Source organism: Salvelinus fontinalis, chromosome 16 (genome assembly GCF_029448725.1).
Source record: "Salvelinus fontinalis isolate EN_2023a chromosome 16, ASM2944872v1, whole genome shotgun sequence".
Classification (NCBI taxonomy): domain Eukaryota; kingdom Metazoa; phylum Chordata; class Actinopteri; order Salmoniformes; family Salmonidae; genus Salvelinus; species Salvelinus fontinalis.
Window position 1 is genome coordinate 49,455,052 of NC_074680.1, and position 22,751 is coordinate 49,477,802.

A 22,751-nucleotide genomic window follows, 5' to 3' on the forward strand; every position below is an offset into this window, starting at 1 on the left:
TACTGGAGGACCAGGACGTTAGGGGAAATGGAGGACCAGGGTGTTGGGGGGTAATGGAGGACCAGGGTGTTGGGGGGTACTGGAGGACCAGGGTGTTGGGGTGTACTGGAGGACCAGGACGTTGGGGGTACTGGAGGACCAGGGTGTTGGGGGTACTTTAGGACAAGGGTGTTGGGGGGTACAGGAGGACCAGGGTGTTGGGGTGTACTGGAGGACCAGGACGTTGGGGGTACTGGAGGACCAGGGTGTTGGGGGTACTTTAGGACAAGGGTGTTGGGGTGTACAGGAGGACCAGGACGTTGGGGGTGATGGAGGACCAGGGTGTTGGGAGTAATGGAGGACCAGGACGTTGGGGGTAATGGAGGACCAGGGTGTTGGGAGTAATGGAGGACCAGGGTGTTGGGGGGTACTGGAGGACCAGGACGTTGGGGGTAATGGAGGACCAGGGTGTTGGGGGGTACTGGAGGACCAGGACGTTAGGGGAAATGGAGGACCAGGGTGTTGGGGGGTAATGGAGGACCAGGGTGTTGGGGGGTACTGGAGGACCAGGATGTTGGGGGTACTTTAGGACAAGGGTGTTGGGGGGTACAGGAGGACCAGGACGTTGGGGGTGATGGAGGACCAGGGTGTTGGGAGTAATGGAGGACCAGGACGTTGGGGGTACTGGAGGACCAGGGTGTTGGGAGTAATGGAGGACCAGGGTGTTGGGGGGTACTGGAGGACCAGGACATTGGGGGTAATGGAGGACCAGGGTGTTGGGGGGTACTGGAGGACCAGGACGTTAGGGGTAATGGAGGACCAGGGTGTTGGGGGGTAATGGAGGACCAGGGTGTTGGGGGGTACTGGAGGACCAGGACGTTGGGGGTACTGGAGGACCAGGGTGTTGGGAGTACTTTAGGACAAGGGTGTTGGGGGGTACAGGAGGACCAGGACGTTGGGGGTAATGGAGGACCAGGGTGTTGGGAGTAATGGAGGACCAGGACGTTGGGGGTACTGGAGGACCAGGGTGTTGGGAGTAATGGAGGACCAGGGTGTTGGGGGTACTTTAGGACAAGGGTGTTGGGGGGTACAGGAGGACCAGGACGTTGGGGGTAATGGAGGACCAGGGTGTTGGGAGTAATGGAGGACCAGGACGTTGGGGGTACTGGAGGACCAGGGTGTTGGGAGTAATGGAGGACCAGGGTGTTGGGGGTACTGGAGGACCAGGACGTTGGGGGTAATGGAGGACCAGGGTGTTGGGGTGTACTGGAGGACCAGGGTGTTGGGGGGTACTGGAGGACCAGGACGTTGGGGGTAATGGAGGACCAGGGTGTTGGGGGGTACTGGAGGACCAGGGTGTTGGGGGGTACTGGAGGACCAGGACGTTGGGGTGTACTGGAGGACCAGTACGTTGGGGGTAATGGAGGACCAGGGTGTTGGGGGTACTTTAGGACAAGGGTGTTGGGGGGTACTTTAGGACAAGGGTGTTGGGGGGTACTGGAGGACCAAGACGTTGGGGGTAATGGAGGACCAGGGTGTTGGGGGGTACTGGAGGACCAGGACGTTGGGGGTAATGGAGGTCCAGGGTGTTGGGAGTAATGGAGGACCAGGGTGTTGGGGGTACTTTAGGACAAGGGTGTTGGGGGGTACAGGAGGACCAGGACGTTGGGGGTAATGGAGGACCAGGGTGTTGGGAGTAATGGAGGACCAGGACGTTGGGGGTACTTGAGGACCAGGGTGTTGGGAGTAATGGAGGACCAGGGTGTTGGGGGTACTGGAGGACCAGGACGTTGGGGGTAATGGAGGACCAGGGTGTTGGGAGAAATGGAGGACCAGGGTGTTGGGGGTACTGGAGGACCAGGACGTTGGGGGTAATGGAGGACCAGGGTGTTGGGAGGTACTGGAGGACCAGGGTGTTGGGGGATACTGGAGGACCAGGACGTTGGGGGTACTGGAGGACCAGGGCGTTGGGGGTAATGGAGGACCAGGGTGTTGGGGGGTACTGGAGGACCAGGGTGTTGGGGGGTACTGGAGGACCAGGACGTTGGGGGTACTGGAGGACCAGGACGTTGGGGGTAATGGAGGACCAGGGTGTTGGGGGGTACTGGAGGACCAGGGTGTTGGGGGGTACTGGAGGACCAGGACGTTGGGGGTACTGGAGGACCAGGACGTTGGGGGTAATGGAGGACCAGGGTGTTGGGGGTACTTTAGGACAAGGGTGTTGGGGGGTACAGGAGGACCAGGGTGTTGGGGTGTACTGGAGGACCAGGACGTTGGGGGTAATGGAGGACCAGGGTGTTGCGGGTACTTTAGGACAAGGGTGTTGGGGGGTACAGGAGGACCAGGACGTTGGGGGTGATGGAGGACCAGGGTGTTGGGGGTACTGGAGGACCAGGACGTTGGGGGTAATGGAGGACCAGGGTGTTGGGGTGTACTGGAGGACCAGGACGTTGGGGGTAATGGAGGACCAGGGTGTTGGGGGTACTTTAGGACCAGGGTGTTGGGGGGTACTGGAGGACCAGGACGTTGGGGTGTACTGGAGGACGAGGACGTTGGGGGTAATGGAGGACCAGGGTGTTGGGGGGTACTGGAGGACCAGGACGTTGGGGGTACTGGAGGACCAGGGTGTTGGGGGGTAATGGAGGACCAGGGTGTTGGGGGTAATGGAGGACCAGGGTGTTGGGAGTAATGGAGGACCAGGGTGTTGGGGGGTACTGGAGGACCAGGATGTTGGGGGTAATGGAGGACCAGGGTGTTGGGAGTAATGGAGGACCAGGGTGTTGGGGGGTACTGGAGGACCAGGATGTTGGGGGTAATGGAGGACCAGGGTGTTGGGAGTAATGGAGGACCAGGACGTTGGGGGTACTGGAAGACCAGGGTGTTGGGAGTAATGGAGGACCAGGGTGTCTGGCCTGCTCGCCTCCCTACCACTGAGGAAGTACAGTTCCCGCTCAGCCCAGTCAAAACTGTTCGCTGCTCTGGCACCCCAATGGTGGAACAAACTCCCTCACGACGCCAGGACAGCGGAGTCAATCACCACCTTCCGGAGACACCTGAAACCCCACCTCTTCAAGGAATACCTAGGATAGGATAAAGCAATCCTTCTGCCCCCCCCCCCCCCCTTAAAAGATTTAGATGCACTATTGTAAAGTGGCTGTTCCACTGGATGTCATTAGGTGAATGCACCAATTTGTAAGTCGCTCTGGATAAGAGCGTCTGCTAAATGACTTAAATGTAAATGTAAATGGGTGTTGGGGGGTACTGGAGGACCAGGATGTTGGGGGTAATGGAGGACCAGGGTGTTGGGAGTAATGGAGGACCAGGACGTTGGGGGTAATGGAGGACCAGGGTGTTGGGGGGTACTGGAGGACCAGGGTGTTGGGGGGTACTGGAGGACCAGGGTGTTGGGGGTACTTTAGGACAAGGGTGTTGGGGGGTAATGGAGGACCAGGACGTTAGGGGTAATGGAGGACCAGGGTGTTGGGGGTACTGGAGGACCAGGGTGTTGGGGGTAATGGAGGACCAGGGTGTTGGGGGGTAATGGAGGACCAGGGTGTTGGGGGTAATGGAGGACCAGGGTGTTGGGGTGTACTGGAGGACCAGGGTGTTGGGGGGTACTGGAGGACCAGGGTGTTGGGGGGTACTGGAGGACCAGGACGTTGGGGGTAATGGAGGACCAGGGTGTTGGGGGTACTTTAGGACAAGGGTGTTGGGGGCTACAGGAGGACCAGGGTGTTGGGGGGTACTGGAGGACCAGGATGTTGGGGGTACTGGAGGACCAGGATGTTGGGGGTACAGGAGGACCAGGGTGTTGGGGGGTACTGGAGGACAAGGGTGTTGGGGGGTACAGGAGGACCAGGGTGTTGGGGGGTACTGGAGGACCAGGGTGTTGGGGGTAATGGAGGACCAGGGTGTTGGGGGTACTTTAGGACAAGGGTGTTGGGGGGTACTGGAGGACCAGGACGTTGGGGGTAATGGAGGACCAGGGTGTTGGGGGGTACTGGAGGACCAGGACGTTAGGGGTAATGGAGGACCAGGACGTTAGGGGTAATGGAGGACCAGGGTGTTGGGGGGTAATGGAGGACCAGGACGTTGGGGGTAATGGAGGACCAGGGTGTTGGGGGGTACTGGAGGACCAGGACGTTAGGGGTAATGGAGGACCAGGACGTTGGGGGTAATGGAGGACCAGGGTGTTGGGGGTACTTTAGGACAAGGGTGTTGGGGGGTACTGGAGGACCAGGACGTTGGGGGTAATGGAGGACCAGGGTGTTGGGGGGTACTGGAGGACCAGGACGTTAGGGGTAATGGAGGACCAGGACGTTAGGGGTAATGGAGGACCAGGGTGTTGGGGGGTAATGGAGGACCAGGGTGTTGAGGGGTACTGGAGGACCAGGACGTTGGGGGTACTGGAGGACCAGGGTGTTGGGGGTACTTTAGGACAAGGGTGTTGGGGGGTACAGGAGGACCAGGGTGTTGGGGTGTACTGGAGGACCAGGATGTTGAGGTGTACTGGAGGACCAGGACGTTGGGGGTAATGGAGGACCAGGACGTTGGGGGTACTTTAGGACAAGGGTGTTGGGGGGTAATGGAGGACCAGGGTGTTGGGGTGTACTGGAGGACCAGGGTGTTGGGGGTACTTTAGGACAAGGGTGTTGGGGGTACTGGAGGACCAGGACGTTGGGGGTAATGGAGGACCAGGGTGTTGGGGGTACTTTAGGACAAGGGTGTTGGGGGGTACTGGAGGACCAGGGTGTTGGGGGGTACTGGAGGACCAGGGTGTTGGGGGTAATGGAGGACCAGGGTGTTGGGGGGTACTGGAGGACCAGGGTGTTGGGGGTAATGGAGGACCAGGGTGTTGGGGGTAATGGAGGACCAGGGTGTTGGGGGTAATGGAGGACCAGGGTGTTGGGGTACAGGAGGACCAGGACGTTGGGGGTAATGGAGGACCAGGGTGTTGGGAGTAATGGAGGACCAGGACGTTGGGGGTAATGGAGGACCAGGGTGTTGGGGGGTAATGGAGGACCAGGGTGTTGGGAGTAATGGAGGACCAGGGTTGGGAGTAATGGAGGACCAGGGTGTTGGGGGGTACTGGAGGACCAGGGTGTTGGGGTGTACTGGAGGACCAGGACGTTGGGGGTAATGGAGGACCAGGGTGTTGGGGGTAATGGAGGACCAGGGTGTTGGGGGTACTGGAGGACCAGGGTGTTGGGGGGTAATGGAGGACCAGGGCGTTGGGGTGTACTGGAGGACCAGGGTGTTGGGGGTACTGGAGGACCAGGGTGTTGGGAGTAATGGAGGACCAGGGTGTTGGGGGTACTTTAGGACAAGGGTGTTGGGGTGTACTGGAGGACCAGGGTGTTGGGGGGTACTGGAGGACCAGGACGTTGGGGGTAATGGAGGACCAGGGTGTTGGGGGGTACTGGAGGACCAGGGTGTTGGGGGGTACTGGAGGACCAGGACGTTGGGGGTACTGGAGGACCAGGACGTTGGGGGTACAGGAGGACCAGGGTGTTGGGGGTACTTTAGGACAAGGGTGTTGGGGGTACTGGAGGACCAGGGTGTTGGGGGTAATGGAGGACCAGGGTGTTGGGGGTACTTTAGGACAAGGGTGTTGGGGGGTAATGGAGGACCAAAGTGTTGGGGGGTACTGGAGGACCAGGGTGTTGGGGGGTACAGGAGAACCAGGGTGTTGGGGGGTACTGGAGGACCATGGTGTTGGGGTGTACTGGAGGACCAGGACGTTGGGGGTAATGGAGGACCAGGGTGTTGGGGGGTACTGGAGGACCAGGACGTTGGGGGTAATGGAGGACCAGGGTGTTACATTTACATTTACATTTAAGTCATTTAGCAGACGCTCTTATCCAGAGCGACTTACAAGTACATACATTCATACTTTTTTTGTACTGGCCCCCCGTGGGAATTGAACCCACAACCCTGGCATTGCAAGCGCCATGCTCTACCAACTGAGCCACACGGGGATGTACCAGGGTGTACCAGGGTGTTGGGGGGTACTGGAGGACCAGGACGTTGGGGGTACTGGAGGACCAGGGTGTTGGGAGTAATGGAGGACCAGGGTGTTGGGGGGTACTGGAGGACCAGGGTGTTGGGGGGTACTGGAGGACCAGGACGTTGGGGGGTACTGGAGGACCAGGACGTTGGGGGTAATGGAGGACCAGGGTGTTGGGGGGTACTGGAGGACCAGGACGTTGGGGGGTACTGGAGGACCAGGGTGTTGGGGGTACTTTAGGACAAGGGTGTTGGGGGGTACTGGAGGACCAGGGTGTTGGGGGTACAGGAGGACCAGGGTGTTGGGGGGTAAAGGAGGACCAGGACGTTGGGGGTAATGGAGGACCAGGGTGTTGGGGGTACTTTAGGACAAGGGTGTTGGGGTGTACTGGAGGACCAGGGTGTTGGGGGGTACTGGAGGACCAGGACGTTGGGGGTAATGGAGGACCAGGGTGTTGGGGGGTACTGGAGGACCAGGGTGTTGGGGGGTACTGGAGGACCAGGACGTTGGGGGTACTGGAGGACCAGGACGTTGGGGGTACAGGAGGACCAGGGTGTTGGGGGTACTTTAGGACAAGGGTGTTGGGGGTACTGGAGGACCAGGGTGTTGGGGGTAATGGAGGACCAGGGTGTTGGGGGTACTTTAGGACAAGGGTGTTGGGGGGTAATGGAGGACCAAAGTGTTGGGGGGTACTGGAGGACCAGGGTGTTGGGGGGTACAGGAGAACCAGGGTGTTGGGGGGTACTGGAGGACCATGGTGTTGGGGTGTACTGGAGGACCAGGACGTTGGGGGTAATGGAGGACCAGGGTGTTGGGGGGTACTGGAGGACCAGGACGTTGGGGGTAATGGAGGACCAGGGTGTTACATTTACATTTACATTTAAGTCATTTAGCAGACGCTCTTATCCAGAGCGACTTACAAGTACATACATTCATACTTTTTTTGTACTGGCCCCCCGTGGGAATTGAACCCACAACCCTGGCATTGCAAGCGCCATGCTCTACCAACTGAGCCACACGGGGATGTACCAGGGTGTACCAGGGTGTTGGGGGGTACTGGAGGACCAGGACGTTGGGGGTACTGGAGGACCAGGGTGTTGGGAGTAATGGAGGACCAGGGTGTTGGGGGGTACTGGAGGACCAGGGTGTTGGGGGGTACTGGAGGACCAGGACGTTGGGGGGTACTGGAGGACCAGGACGTTGGGGGTAATGGAGGACCAGGGTGTTGGGGGGTACTGGAGGACCAGGACGTTGGGGGGTACTGGAGGACCAGGGTGTTGGGGGTACTTTAGGACAAGGGTGTTGGGGGGTACTGGAGGACCAGGGTGTTGGGGGTACAGGAGGACCAGGGTGTTGGGGGGTAAAGGAGGACCAGGACGTTGGGGGTAATGGAGGACCAGGGTGTTGGGAGTAATGGAGGACCAGGACGTTGGGGGTACTGGAGGACCAGGGTGTTGGGAGTAATGGAGGACCAGGGTGTTGGGGGGTACTGGAGGACCAGGACGTTGGGGGTAATGGAGGACCAGGGTGTTGGGGGGTACTGGAGGACCAGGACGTTAGGGGTAATGGAGGACCAGGGTGTTGGGGGGTAATGGAGGACCAGGGTGTTGGGGGGTACTGGAGGACCAGGACGTTGGGGGTACTGGAGGACCAGGGTGTTGGGGGTACTTTAGGACAAGGGTGTTGGGGGGTACAGGAGGACCAGGGTGTTGGGGTGTACTGGAGGACCAGGGTGTTGGGGGGGACCAGGGTGTTGGGGGGTACAGGAGGACCAGGACGTTGGGGGTGATGGAGGACCAGGGTGTTGGGGGTACTGGAGGACCAGGACGTTGGGGGTAATGGAGGACCAGGGTGTTGGGGTGTACTGGAGGACCAGGACGTTGGGGGTAATGGAGGACCAGGGTGTTGGGGGGTACTGGAGGACCAGGGTGTTGGGGGGTACTGGAGGACCAGGACGTTGGGGTGTACTGGAGGAGCAGTACGTTGGGGGTAATGGAGGACCAGGGTGTTGGGGGTACTTTAGGACCAGGGTGTTGGGGGGTACTGGAGGACCAGGACGTTGGGGTGTACTGGAGGACGAGGACGTTGGGGGTAATGGAGGACCAGGGTGTTGGGGGGTACTGGAGGACCAGGACGTTGGGGGTACTGGAGGACCAGGGTGTTGGGGGGTAATGGAGGACCAGGGTGTTGGGGGTAATGGAGGACCAGGGTGTTGGGAGTAATGGAGGACCAGGGTGTTGGGGGGTACTGGAGGACCAGGATGTTGGGGGTAATGGAGGACCAGGGTGTTGGGAGTAATGGAGGACCAGGGTGTTGGGGGGTACTGGAGGACCAGGATGTTGGGGGTAATGGAGGACCAGGGTGTTGGGAGTAATGGAGGACCAGGACGTTGGGGGTACTGGAGGACCAGGGTGTTGGGAGTAATGGAGGACCAGGGTGTTGGGGGGTACTGGAGGACCAGGATGTTGGGGGTAATGGAGGACCAGGGTGTTGGGGTGTACTGGAGGACCAGGACGTTGGGGGTAATGGAGGACCAGGGTGTTGGGGGGTACTGGAGGACCAGGACGTTGGGGGGTACTGGAGGACCAGGACGTTGGGGGTAATGGAGGACCAGGGTGTTGGGGGGTACAGGAGGACCAGGGTGTTGGGGTGTACTGGAGGACCAGGACGTTGGGGGTAATGGAGGACCAGGGTGTTGGGGGGTACAGGAGGACCAGGGTGTTGGGGTGTACTGGAGGACCAGGACGTTGGGGGTACTGGAGGACCAGGGTGTTGGGGGTACTGGAGGACCAGGACGTTGGGGGTAATGGAGGACCAGGGTGTTGGGGGGTAATGGAGGACCAGGGTGTTGGGGGTACTGGAGGACCAGGACGTTGGGGGTATTGGAGGACCAGGGTGTTGGGAGTAATGGAGGACCAGGGTGTTGGGGGTACAGGAGGACCAGGGTGTTGGGGTGTACTGGAGGACCAGGACGTTGGGGGTAATGGAGGACCAGGGTGTTGGGGGTACTTTAGGACAAGGGTGTTGGGGGGTACAGGAGGACCAGGATGTTGGGGTGTACTGGAGGACCAGGACGTTGGGGGTAATGGAGGACCAGGGTGTTGGGGTGTACTGGAGGACCAGGACGTTGGGGGTAATGGAGGACCAGGGTGTTGGGGGGTACTGGAGGACCAGGGTGTTGGGGGGTACTGGAGGACCAGGGTGTTGGGGGGTACTGGAGGACCAGGGTGTTGGGGTGTACTGGAGGACCAGGACGAATGGGGGTAATGGAGGACCAGGGTGTTGGGAGTACTTTAGGACAAGGGTGTTGGGGGGTACTGGAGGACCAGGACGTTGGGGGTAATGGAGGACCAGGGTGTTGGGGGGTACTGGAGGACCAGGACATTGGGGGTACTGGAGGACCAGGGTGTTGGGAGTAATGGAGGACCAGGGTGTTGGGGGGTACTGGAGGACCAGGACGTTGGGGGTAATGGAGGACCAGGGTGTTGGGAGTAATGGAGGACCAGGACGTTGGGGGTACTGGAGGACCAGGGTGTTGGGAGTAATGGAGGACCAGGGTGTTGGGGGTACTGGAGGACCAGGACGTTGGGGGTAATGGAGGACCAGGGTGTTGGGAGTAATGGAGGACCAGGGTGTTGGGGGGTACTGGAGGACCAGGACGTTGGGGGTAATGGAGGACCAGGGTGTTGGGGTGTACTGGAGGACCCGGACGTTGGGGGTAATGGAGGACCAGGGTGTTGGGGTGTACTGGAGGACCAGGGTGTTGGGGTAATGGAGGACCAGGGTGTTGGGGGGTACTGGAGGACCAGGGTGTTGGGGGGTACAGGAGGACCAGGTTGTTGGGGGGGACCAAGGTGTTGGGGGGTACTGGAGGACCAGGACGTTAGGGGTAATGGATGACCAGGGTGTTAGGGGTAATGGAGGACCAGGGTGTTGGGGGGTACTGGAGGACCAGGGTGTTGGGGGGTACTGGAGGACCAGGGTGTTGGGGGGTACTGGAGGACCAGGGTGTTGGGGGGTACTGGAGGACCAGGGTGTTGGGGGGGACCAGGGTGTTGGGGGGTACTGGAGGACCAGTGTGTTGGGGGGTACTGGAGGACCAGGGTGTTGGGGGGTACTGGAGGACCAGGGTGTTGGGGGGTAATGGAAGACCAGGGTGTTGGGGGGTAATGGAGGACCAGGGTGTTGGGGGGTACTGGAGGTCCAGGGTGTTGGGGGGTACTGGAGGACCAGGGTGTTGGGTGGTACTGGAGGACCAGGGTGTTGGGGGGTAATGGAAGACCAGGGTGTTGGGGGGTACTGGAGGACCAGGGTGTTGGCGGGTACTGGAGGACCAGGACGTTGGGGGTAATGGAGGACCAGGGTGTTGGGGTGTACTGGAGGACCAGGACGTTGGGGGTAATGGAGGACCAGGGTGTTGGGGGTACTTTAGGACAAGGGTGTTGGGGGGTACAGGAGGACCAGGGTGTTGGGGTGTACTGGAGGACCAGGATGTTGGGGGTACAGGAGGACCAGGGTGTTGGGGTGTACTGGAGGACCAGGACGTTGGGGGTAATGGAGGACCAGGGTGTTGGGGGGTACTGGAGGACCAGGACGTTAGGGGTAATGGAGGACCAGGACGTTAGGGGTAATGGAGGACCAGGGTGTTGGGGGGTAATGGAGGACCAGGGTGTTGGGGGGTACTGGAGGACCAGGACGTTGGGGGGTAATGGAGGACCAGGGTGTTGGGAGTAATGGAGGACCAGGGTGTTGGGGGTACTTTAGGACAAGGGTGTTGGGGGTACTGGAGGACCAGGACGTTGGGGGTAATGGAGGACCAGGGTGTTGGGGGGTACTGGAGGACCAGGACGTTAGGGGTAATGGAGGACCAGGGTGTTACATTTACATTTAAGTCATTTAGCAGACGCTCTTATCCAGAGCGACTTACAAGTACATACATTCATACTTTTTTTGTACTGGCCCCCCGTGGGAATTGAACCCACAACCCTGGCGTTGCAAGCGCCATGCTCTACCAACTGAGCCACACGGGGATGTACCAGGGTGTACCAGGGTGTTGGGGGGTACTGGAGGACCAGGACGTTGGGGGTACTGGAGGACCAGTGTGTTGGGGGTAATGGAGGACCAGGGTGTTGGGGGGTAATGGAGGTCCAGGGTGTTGGGGGTAATGGAGGACCAGGGTGTTGGGGGGTACTGGAGGACCAGGGTGTTGGGGGTACTTTAGGACAAGGGTGTTGGGGGGTACAGGAGGACCAGGACGTTGGGGGTAATGGAGGACCAGGGTGTTGGGAGTAATGGAGGACCAGGACGTTGGGGGTACTGGAGGACCAGGGTGTTGGGAGTAATGGAGGACCAGGGTGTTGGGGGGTACTGGAGGACCAGGACGTTGGGGGTAATGGAGGACCAGGGTGTTGGGGGGTACTGGAGGACCAGGACGTTAGGGGTAATGGAGGACCAGGGTGATGGGGGGTAATGGAGGACCAGGGTGTTGGGGGGTACTGGAGGACCAGGACGTTGGGGGTACTGGAGGACCAGGGTGTTGGGAGTAATGGAGGACCAGGGTGTTGGGGGTACTTTAGGACAAGGGTGTTGGGGGGTACAGGAGGACCAGGACGTTGGGGGTAATGGAGGACCAGGGTGTTGGGAGTAATGGAGGACCAGGACGTTGGGGGTCCTGGAAGACCAGGGTGTTGGGAGTAATGGAGGACCAGGGTGTTGGGGGGTACTGGAGGACCAGGACGTTGGGGGTAATGGAGGACCTGGGTGTTGGGGTGTACTGGAGGACCAGGGTGTTGGGGGGTACTGGAGGACCAGGACGTTGGGGGTAATGGAGGACCAGGGTGTTGGGGGGTACTGGAGGACCAGGGTGTTGGGGGGTACTGGAGGACCATGACGTTGGGGTGTACTGGAGGACCAGTACGTTGGGGGTAATGGAGGACCAGGGTGTTGGGGGTACTTTAGGACAAGGGTGTTGGGGGGTACAGGAGGACCAGGGTGTTGGGGTGTACTGGAGGACCAGGACGTTGGGGGTAATGGAGGACCAGGGTGTTGGGGGGTAATGGAGGACCAGGACGTTGGGGGTAATGGAGGACCAGGGTGTTGGGGGTACTTTAGGACAAGGGTGTTGGGGGGTACTGGAGGACCAAGACGTTGGGGGTAATGGAGGACCAGGGTGTTGGGGGGTACTGGAGGACCAGGACGTTGGGGGTAATGGAGGTCCAGGGTGTTGGGGGTACTGGAGGACCAGGGTGTTGGGGGTAATGGAGGACCAGGGTGTTGGGAGTAATGGAGGACCAGGGTGTTGGGGTGTACTGGAGGACCCGGACGTTGGGGGTAATGGAGGACCAGGGTGTTGGGGTGTACTGGAGGACCAGGGTGTTGGGGTAATGGAGGACCAGGGTGTTGGGGGGTACTGGAGGACCAGGGTGTTGGGGGGTACAGGAGGACCAGGTTGTTGGGGGGGACCAGGGTGTTGGGGGATACTGGAGGACCAGGACGTTAGGGGTAATGGAGGACCAGGGTGTTAGGGGTAATGGAGGACCAGGGTGTTGGGGGGTACTGGAGGACCAGGGTGTTGGGGGGTACTGGAGGACCAGGGTGTTGGGGGGTACTGGAGGACCAGGGTGTTGGGGGGTACTGGAGGACCAGGGTGTTGGGGGGGACCAGGGTGTTGGGGGGTACTGGAGGACCAGTGTGTTGGGGGGTACTGGAGGACCAGGGTGTTGGGGGGTACTGGAGGACCAGGGTGTTGGGGGGTAATGGAAGACCAGGGTGTTGGGGGGTAATGGAGGACCAGGGTGTTGGGGGGTACTGGAGGTCCAGGGTGTTGGGGGGTACTGGAGGACCAGGGTGTTGGGGGGTAATGGAAAACCAGGGTGTTGGGGGGTACTGGAGGACCAGGGTGTTGGGGGGTACTGGAGGACCAGGACGTTGGGGGTAATGGAGGACCAGGGTGTTGGGGTGTACTGGAGGACCAGGACGTTGGGGGTAATGGAGGACCAGGGTGTTGGGGGGTACTGGAGGACCAGGGTGTTGGGGGTACTGGAGGACCAGGACGTTGGGGATAATGGAGGACCAGGGTGTTGGGGGTACTGGAGGACCAGGACGTTGGGGGTAATGGAGGACCAGGGTGTTGGGGGTACTGGAGGACCAGTACGTTGGGGATAATGGAGGACCAGGGTGTTGGGGGTACTTTAGGACAAGGGTGTTGGGGGCTACAGGAGGACCAGGGTGTTGGGGTGTACTGTAGGACCAGGATGTTGGGGGTACAGGAGGACCAGGGTGTTGGGGGGTACTGGAGGACAAGGGTGTTGGGGGGTACAGGAGGACCAGGGTGTTGGGGGTACTGGAGGACCAGGACGTTGGGGGTAATGGAGGACCAGGGTGTTGGGGGGTACTGGAGGACCAGGACGTTAGGGGTAATGGAGGACCAGGACGTTAGGGGTAATGGAGGACCAGGACGTTGGGGGTAATGGAGGACCAGGACGTTGGGGGTAATGGAGGACCAGGGTGTTGGGAGTAATGGAGGACCAGGGTGTTGGGGGTACTTTAGGACAAGGGTGTTGGGGGGTACTGGAGGACCAGGACGTTGGGGGTAATGGAGGACCAGGGTGTTGGGGGGTACTGGAGGACCAGGACGTTAGGGGTAATGGAGGACCAGGACGTTAGGGGTAATGGAGGACCAGGGTGTTGGGGGGTAATGGAGGACCAGGGTGTTGGGGGGTACTGGAGGACCAGGACGTTGGGGGTAATGGAGGACCAGGGTGTTGGGGGTACTTTAGGACCAGGGTGTTGGGGTAATGGAGGACCAGGACGTTGGGGGTAATGGAGGACCAGGACGTTGGGGGTAATGGAGGACCAGGGTGTTGGGGGTACTTTAGGACAAGGGTGTTGGGGTGTACTGGAGGACCAGGGTGTTGGGGGGTACTGGAGGACCAGGGTGTTGGGGGTACTTTAGGACAAGGGTGTTGGGGGTACTGGAGGACCAGGACGTTGGGGGTAATGGAGGACCAGGGTGTTGGGGGGTACTGGAGGACCAGGACGTTAGGGGTAATGGAGGACCAGGGTGTTACATTTACATTTACATTTAAGTCATTTAGCAGACGCTCTTATCCAGAGCGACTTACAAGTACATACATTCATACTTTTTTTGTACTGGCCCCCCGTGGGAATTGATCCCACAACCCTGGCGTTGCAAGCGCCATGCTATACCAACTGAGCCACACGGGGATGTACCAGGGTGTACCAGGGTGCTGGGGGGTACTGGAGGACCAGGACGTTGGGGGTACTGGAGGACCAGGGTGTTGGGGGTAATGGAGGACCAGGGTGTTGGGGGGTAATGGAGGTCCAGGGTGTTGGGGGTAATGGAGGACCAGGGTGTTGGGGTGTACTGGAGGACCAGGGTGTTGGGGGTACTGGAGGACCAGGGTGTTGGGGGGTACTGGAGGACCAGGGTGTTGGGGGTACTTTAGGACAAGGGTGTTGGGGGGTACAGGAGGACCAGGGTGTTGGGGGTAATGGAGGACCAGGGTGTTGGGAGTAATGGAGGACCAGGACGTTGGGGGTACTGGAGGACCAGGGTGTTGGGAGTAATGGAGGACCAGGGTGTTGGGGGGTACTGGAGGACCAGGACGTTGGGGGTAATGGAGGACCAGGCTGTTGGGGGGTACTGGAGGACCAGGACGTTGGGGGTACTGGAGGACCAGGGTGTTGGGGGTACTTTAGGACAAGGGTGTTGGGGGGTACTGGAGGACCAGGGTGTTGGGGTGTACTGGAGGACCAGGGTGTTGGGGGTAATGGAGGACCAGGGTGTTGGGGGGTACTGGAGGACCAGGGTGTTGGGGGTAATGGAGGACCAGGGTGTTGGGGGTAATGGAGGACCAGGGTGTTGGGGGTAATGGAGGACCAGGGTGTTGGGGTACAGGAGGACCAGGACGTTGGGGGTAATGGAGGACCAGGGTGTTGGGAGTAATGGAGGACCAGGACGTTGGGGGTAATGGAGGACCAGGGTGTTGGGGGGTAATGGAGGACCAGGGTGTTGGGAGTAATGGAGGACCAGGGTTGGGAGTAATGGAGGACCAGGGTGTTGGGGGGTACTGGAGGACCAGGGTGTTGGGGTGTACTGGAGGACCAGGACATTGGGGGTAATGGAGGACCAGGGTGTTGGGGGTAATGGAGGACCAGGGTGTTGGGGGTACTGGAGGACCAGGGTGTTGGGGGGTAATGGAGGACCAGGGCGTTGGGGTGTACTGGAGGACCAGGGTGTTGGGGGTACTGGAGGACCAGGGTGTTGGGAGTAATGGAGGACCAGGGTGTTGGGGGTACTTTAGGACAAGGGTGTTGGGGTGTACTGGAGGACCAGGGTGTTGGGGGGTACTGGAGGACCAGGACGTTGGGGGTAATGGAGGACCAGGGTGTTGGGGGGTACTGGAGGACCAGGACGTTGGGGGTACTGGAGGACCAGGACGTTGGGGGTAATGGAGGACCAGGGTGTTGGGGGGTACTGGAGGACCAGGGTGTTGGGGGGTACTGGAGGACCAGGGTGTTGGGGGGTACTGGAGGACCAGGGTGTTGGGGTGTAATGGAGGACCAGGACGTTGGGGGTACTGGAGGACCAGGGTGTTGGGGGTACTTTAGGACAAGGGTGTTGGGGGTACTGGAGGACCAGGACGTTGGGGGTAATGGAGGACCAGGGTGCTGGGGGGTACTGGAGGACCAGGACGTTGGGGGTACAGGAGGACCAGGGTGTTGGGGGGTAATGGAGGACCAGGGTGTTGGGGTGTACTGGAGGACCAGGACGTTGGGGGGTAATGGAGGACCAGGGTGTTGGGGGTACTTTAGGACAAGGGTGTTGGGGGGTACTGGAGGACCAAGACGTTGGGGGTAATGGATGACCAGTGTGTTGGGGGGTACTGGAGGACCAGGACGTTGGGGGTAATGGAGGTCCAGGGTGTTGGGGGTAATGGAGGACCAGGACGTTGGGGGTACTTGAGGACCAGGGTGTTGGGAGTAATGGAGGACCAGGGTGTTGGGGGTACTGGAGGACCAGGACGTTGGGGGTAATGGAGGACCAGGGTGTTGGGAGTAATGGAGGACCAGGGTGTTGGGGGTAATGGAGGACCAGGGTGTTGGGAGTAATGGAGGACCAGGGTGTTGGGGGTACTTTAGGACAAGGGTGTTGGGGGGTACTGGAGGACCAGGGTGTTGGGGGTAATGGAGGACCAGGGTGTTGGGAGTAATGGAGGACCAGGGTGTTGGGGGTAATGGAGGACCAGGGTGTTGGGAGTAATGGAGGACCAGGGTGTTGGGGGTAATGGAGGACCAGGGTGTTGGGGGGTACAGGAGGACCAGGACGTTGGGGGTAATGGAGGACCAGGGTGTTGGGGGTACTTTAGGACATGGGTGTTGGGGGGTACAGGAGGACCAGGACGTTGGGGGTAATGGAGGACCAGGGTGTTGGGAGTAATGGAGGACCAGGACGTTGGGGGTACTTGAGGACCAGGGTGTTGGGAGTAATGGAGGACCAGGGTGTTGGGGGTACTGGAGGACCAGGACGTTGGGGGTAATGGAGGACCAGGGTGTTGGGAGTAATGGAGGACCAGGGTGTTGGGGGGTACTGGAGGACCCGGACGTTGGGGGTAATGGAGGACCAGGGTGTTGGGGTGTACTGGAGGACCAGGGTGTTGGGGTAATGGAGGACCAGGGTGTTGGGGGGTACTGGAGGACCAGGGTGTTGGGGGGTACAGGAGGACCAGGTTGTTGGGGGGGACCAGGGTGTTGGGGGGTACTGGAGGACCAGGACGTTAGGGGTAATGGAGGACCAGGGTGTTAGGGGTAATGGAGGACCAGGGTGTTGGGGGGTACTGGAGGACCAGGGTGTTGGGGGGTACTGGAGGACCAGGGTGTTGGGGGGTACTGGAGGACCAGGGTGTTGGGGGGTACTGGAGGACCAGGGTGTTGGGGGGGACCAGGGTGTTGGGGGGTACTGGAGGACCAGTGTGTTGGGGGGTACTGGAGGACCAGGGTGTTGGGGGGTACTGGAGGACCAGGGTGTTGGGGGGTAATGGAAGACCAGGGTGTTGGGGGATAATGGAGGACCAGGGTGTTGGGGGGTACTGGAGGTCCAGGGTGTTGGGGGGTACTGGAGGACCAGGGTGTTGGGTGGTACTGGAGGACCAGGGTGTTTGGGGTTAATGGAAGACCAGGGTGTTGGGGGATACTGGAGGACCAGGGTGTTGGGGGGTACTGGAGGACCAGGACGTTGGGGGTAATGGAGGACCAGGGTGTTGGGGTGTACTGGAGGACCAGGACGTTGGGGGTAATGGAGGACCAGGGTGTTGGGGGTAATTTAGGACAAGGGTGTTGGGGGGTACAGGAGGACCAGGGTGTTTGGGTGTACTGGAGGACCAGGATGTTGGGGGTACAGGAGGACCAGGGTGTTGGGGTGTACTGGAGGACCAGGACGTTGGGGGTAATGGAGGACCAGGGTGTTGGGGGTACTTTAGGACAAGGGTGTTGGGGGGTACTGGAGGACCAGGACGTTGGGGGTAATGAGGACCAGGGTGTTGGGGGGTACTGGAGGACCAGGACGTTAGGGGTAATGGAGGACCAGGACGTTAGGGGTAATGGAGGACCAGGGTGTTGGGGGGTAATGGAGGACCAGGGTGTTGGGGGGTACTGGAGGACCAGGGTGTTGGGGGGTAATGGAGGACCAGGGTGTTGGGGGGTAATGGATGACCAGGGTGTTGGGGGGTACTGGAGGACCAGGGTGTTGGGGTGTACTGGAGGACCAGGACGTTGGGGGTACTGGAGGACCATGGTGTTGGGGGGTAATGGAGGAGCAGGGTGTTGGGGGGTACTGGAGGACCAGGGTGTTGGGGTGTACTGGAGGACCAGGACGTTGGGGGTACTGGAGGACCAGGGTGTTGGGAGTAATGGAGGACCAGGGTGTTGGGGGTACTGGAGGACCAGGACGTTGGGGGTACTGGAGGACCAGGGTGTTGGGGGGTAATGGAGGACCAGGGTGTTGGGGGTACTTTAGGACAAGGGTGTTGGGGGGTACTGGAGGACCAGGGTGTTGGGGGGTACAGGAGGACCAGGGTGTTGGGGGGTACTGGAGGACCAGGGTGTTGGGGTGTACTGGAGGACCAGGACGTTGGGGGTAATGGAGGACCAGGGTGTTGGGGGGTACTGGAGGACCAGGACGTTGGGGGTAATGGAGGACCAGGATGTTACATTTACATTTACATTTAAGTCATTTAGCAGACGCTCTTATCCAGAGCGACTTACAAGTACATACATTCATACTTTTTTTGTACTGGCCCCCCGTGGGAATTTAACCCACAACCCTGGCGTTGCAAGCGCCATGCTCTACCAACTGAGCCACACGGGGATGTACCAGGGTGTACCAGGGTGTTGGGGGGTACTGGAGGACCAGGACGTTGGGGGTACTGGAGGACCAGGGTGTTGGGAGTAATGGAGGACCAGGGTGTTGGGGGGTACTGGAGGACCAGGGTGTTGGGGGTAATGGAGGACAAGGGTGTTGGGGGTAATGGAGGACCAGGGTGTTGGGGGTACTTTAGGACAAGGGTGTTGGGGTGTACTGGAGGACCAGGGTGTTGGGGGTACAGGAGGACCAGGGTGTTGGGGGTAATGGAGGACCAGGGTGTTGGGGGGTACAGGAGGACCAGGACGTTGGGGGTAATGGAGGACCAGGGTGTTGGGAGTAATGGAGGACCAGGACGTTGGGGGTACTGGAGGACCAGGGTGTTGGGAGTAATGGAGGACCAGGGTGTTGGGGGGTACTGGAGGACCAGGACGTTGGGGGTAATGGAGGACCAGGGTGTTGGGGGGTACTGGAGGACCAGGACGTTAGGGGTAATGGAGGACCAGGGTGTTGGGGGTAATGGAGGACCAGGACGTTGGGGGTAATGGAGGACCAGGGTGTTGGGGGTACTTTAGGACAAGGGTGTTGGGGGGTACAGGAGGACCAGGACGTTGGGGGTAATGGAGGACCAGGGTGTTGGGAGTAATGGAGGACCAGGACGTTGGGGGTACTGGAGGACCAGGGTGTTGGGAGTAATGGAGGACCAGGGTGTTGGGGGGTACTGGAGGACCAGGACGTTGGGGGTAATGGAGGACCAGGGTGTTGGGGGGTACTGGAGGACCAGGGTGTTGGGGGGTACTGGAGGACCAGGACGTTGGGGGTAATGGAGGACCAGGGTGTTGGGGGGTACTGGAGGACCAGGACGTTAGGGGTAATGGAGGACCAGGGTGTTGGGGTGTACTGGAGGACCAGGGTGTTGGGGGGTAATGGAGGACCAGGGTGTTGGGGGTACTTTAGGACAAGGGTGTTGGGGGGTACTGGAGGACCAGGGTGTTGGGGTGTACTGGAGGACCAGGACGTTGGGGGTAATGGAGGACCAGGGTGTTGGGGGTACTTTAGGACAAGGGTGTTGGGGGGTACTGGAGGACCAGGACGTTGGGGTGTACTGGAGGACCAGGGTGTTGGGGGGTACTGGAGGACCAGGGTGTTGGGGGGTACTGGAGGACCAGGGTGTTGGGGGGTACTGGAGGACCAGGGTGTTGGGGGGTACTGGAGGACCAGGGTGTTGGGGGGTACAGGAGGACCAGGGTGTTGGGGTGTACTGGAGGACCAGGACGTTGGGGGTAATGGAGGACCAGGGTGTTGGGGTGTACTTTAGGACAAGGGTGTTGGGGGGTACAGGAGGACCAGGGTGTTGGGGTGTACTTGAGGACCAGGACGTTGGGGGTAATGGAGGACCAGGGTGTTGGGGTGTACTTTAGGACAAGGGTGTTGGGGGATACTGGAGGACCAGGACGTTGGGGGTAATGGAGGACCAGGGTGTTGGGAGTAATGGAGGACCAGGGTGTTGGGGGTACTGGAGGACCAGGACGTTGGGGGTAATGGAGGACCAGGGTGTTGGGAGTAATGGAGGACCAGGGTGTTGGGGGGTACTGGAGGACCAGGACGTTGGGGGTAATGGAGGACCAGGGTGTTGGGAGGTACTGGAGGACCAGGGTGTTGGGGGATACTGGAGGACCAGGACGTTGGGGGTACTGGAGGGCCAGGGCGTTGGGGGTAATGGAGGACCAGGGTGTTGGGGGGTACTGGAGGACCAGGGTGTTGGGGGGTACTGGAGGACCAGGGTGTTGGGGGGTACTGGAGGACCAGGACGTTGGGGGTACTGGAGGACCAGGACGTTGGGGGTAATGGAGGACCAGGGTGTTGGGAGGTACTGGAGGACCAGGGTGTTGGGGGGTACTGGAGGACCAGGACGTTGGGGGTACTGGAGGACCAGGACGTTGGGGGTAATGGAGGACCAGGGTGTTGGGGGGTACTGGAGGACAAGGGTGTTGGGGGTAATGGAGGACCAGGGTGTTGGGGGCTACTTTAGGACAAGGGTGTTGGGGGTACAGGAGGACCAGGACGTTGGGGGGTACTGGAGGACCAGGGTGTTGGGGGTAATGGAGGACCAGGACGTTGGGGGTAATGGAGGACCAGGGTGTTGGGGGGTACTGGAGGACCAGGACGTTGGGGGTACTGGAGGACCAGGGTGTTGGGGGGTACTGGAGGACCAGGACGTTGGGGGGTACTGGAGGACCAGGGTGTTGGGGTGTACTGGAGGACCAGGACGTTGGAGGTAATGGAGGACCAGGGTGTTGGGGGGTACTTTAGGACAAGGGTGTTGGGGGGTACAGGAGGACCAGGGTGTTGGGGGGTACAGGAGGACCAGGGTGTTGGGGGGTACTGGAGGACCAGGACGTTGGGGGGTACTGGAGGACCAGGGTGTTGGGGTGTACTGGAGGACCAGGACGTTGGGGGTACTGGAGGACCAGGTTTGGGGTGTACTGGAGGACCAGGGTGTTGGGGGGTACTGGAGGACCAGGACGTTGGGGGTAATGGAGGACCAGGGTGTTGGGGGTAATGGAGGACCAGGGTGTTGGGGGGTAATGGAGGACCAGGGTGTTGGGGGTACTTTAGGACCAGGGTGTTGGGGGGTAATGGAGGACCAGGGTGTTGGGGGGTACTGGAGGACCAGGGTGTTGGGGGTACTTTAGGACCAGGGTGTTGGGGGTAATGGAGGACCAGGGTGTTGGGGGGTACAGGAGGACCAGGGTGTTGGGGGGTAATGGAGGACCAGGGTGTTGGGGGGTACTGGAGGACCAGGGTGTTGGGGGGTACTGGAGGACCAGGGTGTTGGGGGGTAATGGAGGACCAGGGTGTTGGGGGGTACTGGAGGACCAGGGTGTTGGGGGGTAATGGAGGACCAGGGTGTTGGGGGGTACTGGAGGACCAGGACGTTGGGGTAATGGAGGACCAGGGCGTTGGGGGTACTGGAGGACCAGGGTGTTGGGGGTACTGGAGGACCAGGGTGTTGGGGGGTACAGGAGGACCAGGGTGTTGGGGGTACTTTAGGACCAGGGTGTTGGGGGGTAATGGAGGACCAGGACGTTGGGGGGTACAGGAGGACCAGGGTGTTGGGGGTACTTTAGGACCAGGGTGTTGGGGGGTACAGGAGGACCAGGGTGTTGGGGGGTACTGGAGGACCAGGACGTTAGGGGTAATGGAGGACCAGGGTGTTAGGGGGTAATGGAGGACCAGGGTGTTGGGGGGTAATGGAGGACCAGGGTGTTGGGAGTACTTTAGGACAAGGATGTTAGGGGGTACAGGAGGACCAGGGTTGGGAAACACTGCTCCAATCCACACGTGTCAAACACCAGTCCTTGAGGGCCCAGTGTCTCATAGAACTACATGTCAGTCCTGAGGGCCCAGTGTCTCATAGTGTCTCACATGTCAGGCCTGAGGGCCCAGTGTCTCATAGTGTCTCACATGTCAGTCCTGAGGGCCCAGTGTCTCATAGTGTCTCACATGTCAGTCCTGAGGGCCCAGTGTCTCATAGTGTCTCACATGTCAGTCCTGAGGGCCCAGTGTCTCATAGTGTCTCACATGTCAGTCCTGAGGGCCCAGTGTCTCATAGTGTCTCACATGTCAGGCCTGAGGGCCCAGTGTCTCATAGTGTCTCACATGTCAGGCCTGAGGGCCCAGTGTCTCATAGTGTCTCACATGTCAGTCCTGAGGGCCAGGGGGTTTGCAGATGCAGCAGCATTAGTCATTAGACTCATAGAACAACATGTCAGAATGAACACGTCAGGGTGAGTCATGGAGCGGGGGAGCCACATTGGTTCCTTCCTGGTGGGTTGGGAGAACCAATGAGGTGTCGCCACCTGGCATGTTATGGTTGGCTGTTGGCTCATCCCCCCCAGCAATGGGGTGGGGTTGCGGGATTTAGGCTTAGTCTAAACCAGTGGTATTCAAAATGCTTAAGTGAGGACCTAATTTTTTCCACCAGAATTTATGGGGACCCAATTTTTTTCATCTCTCCTATCAAAATTGAGAGAACAAATATATACATTTTGTCAATAAAATGTTATTTTCAAATGATCTTTCTCAATATGGAATGGAGTTTGCATATTGTCCCATAAAATGATCGGTGCTCTGCATTTTTGGTTTTAAAATTTGACGATCGCACTGCAATTACCCAGCTTTGAATACCACTGGTCTAATGGTTTAAGACGGTGGGTTCCCGAGTGAGAGGTCCGCGGACCATATCTGACTCGTTACACTATCATGAGGGGATTCATGTATTATCATGATTGGTTGAGAGGATTCATGTATTATCATGATTGGTTGAGGGGATTCATGTAATATCATGATTGGTTGAGAGGATTCATGTATTATCATGAT

General features: G+C 59.6%; 1 protein-coding gene across 2 annotated transcripts in view; it reads right to left on the reverse strand.

Annotated features, from left to right (window-relative positions):
* LOC129813314 (lysyl oxidase homolog 3B) overlaps nt 1-22,751 on the reverse strand; it is a 328,772-nt gene that overhangs the window by 117,060 nt on the left and 188,961 nt on the right. The gene's annotated exons all lie outside the window — the stretch shown is intronic.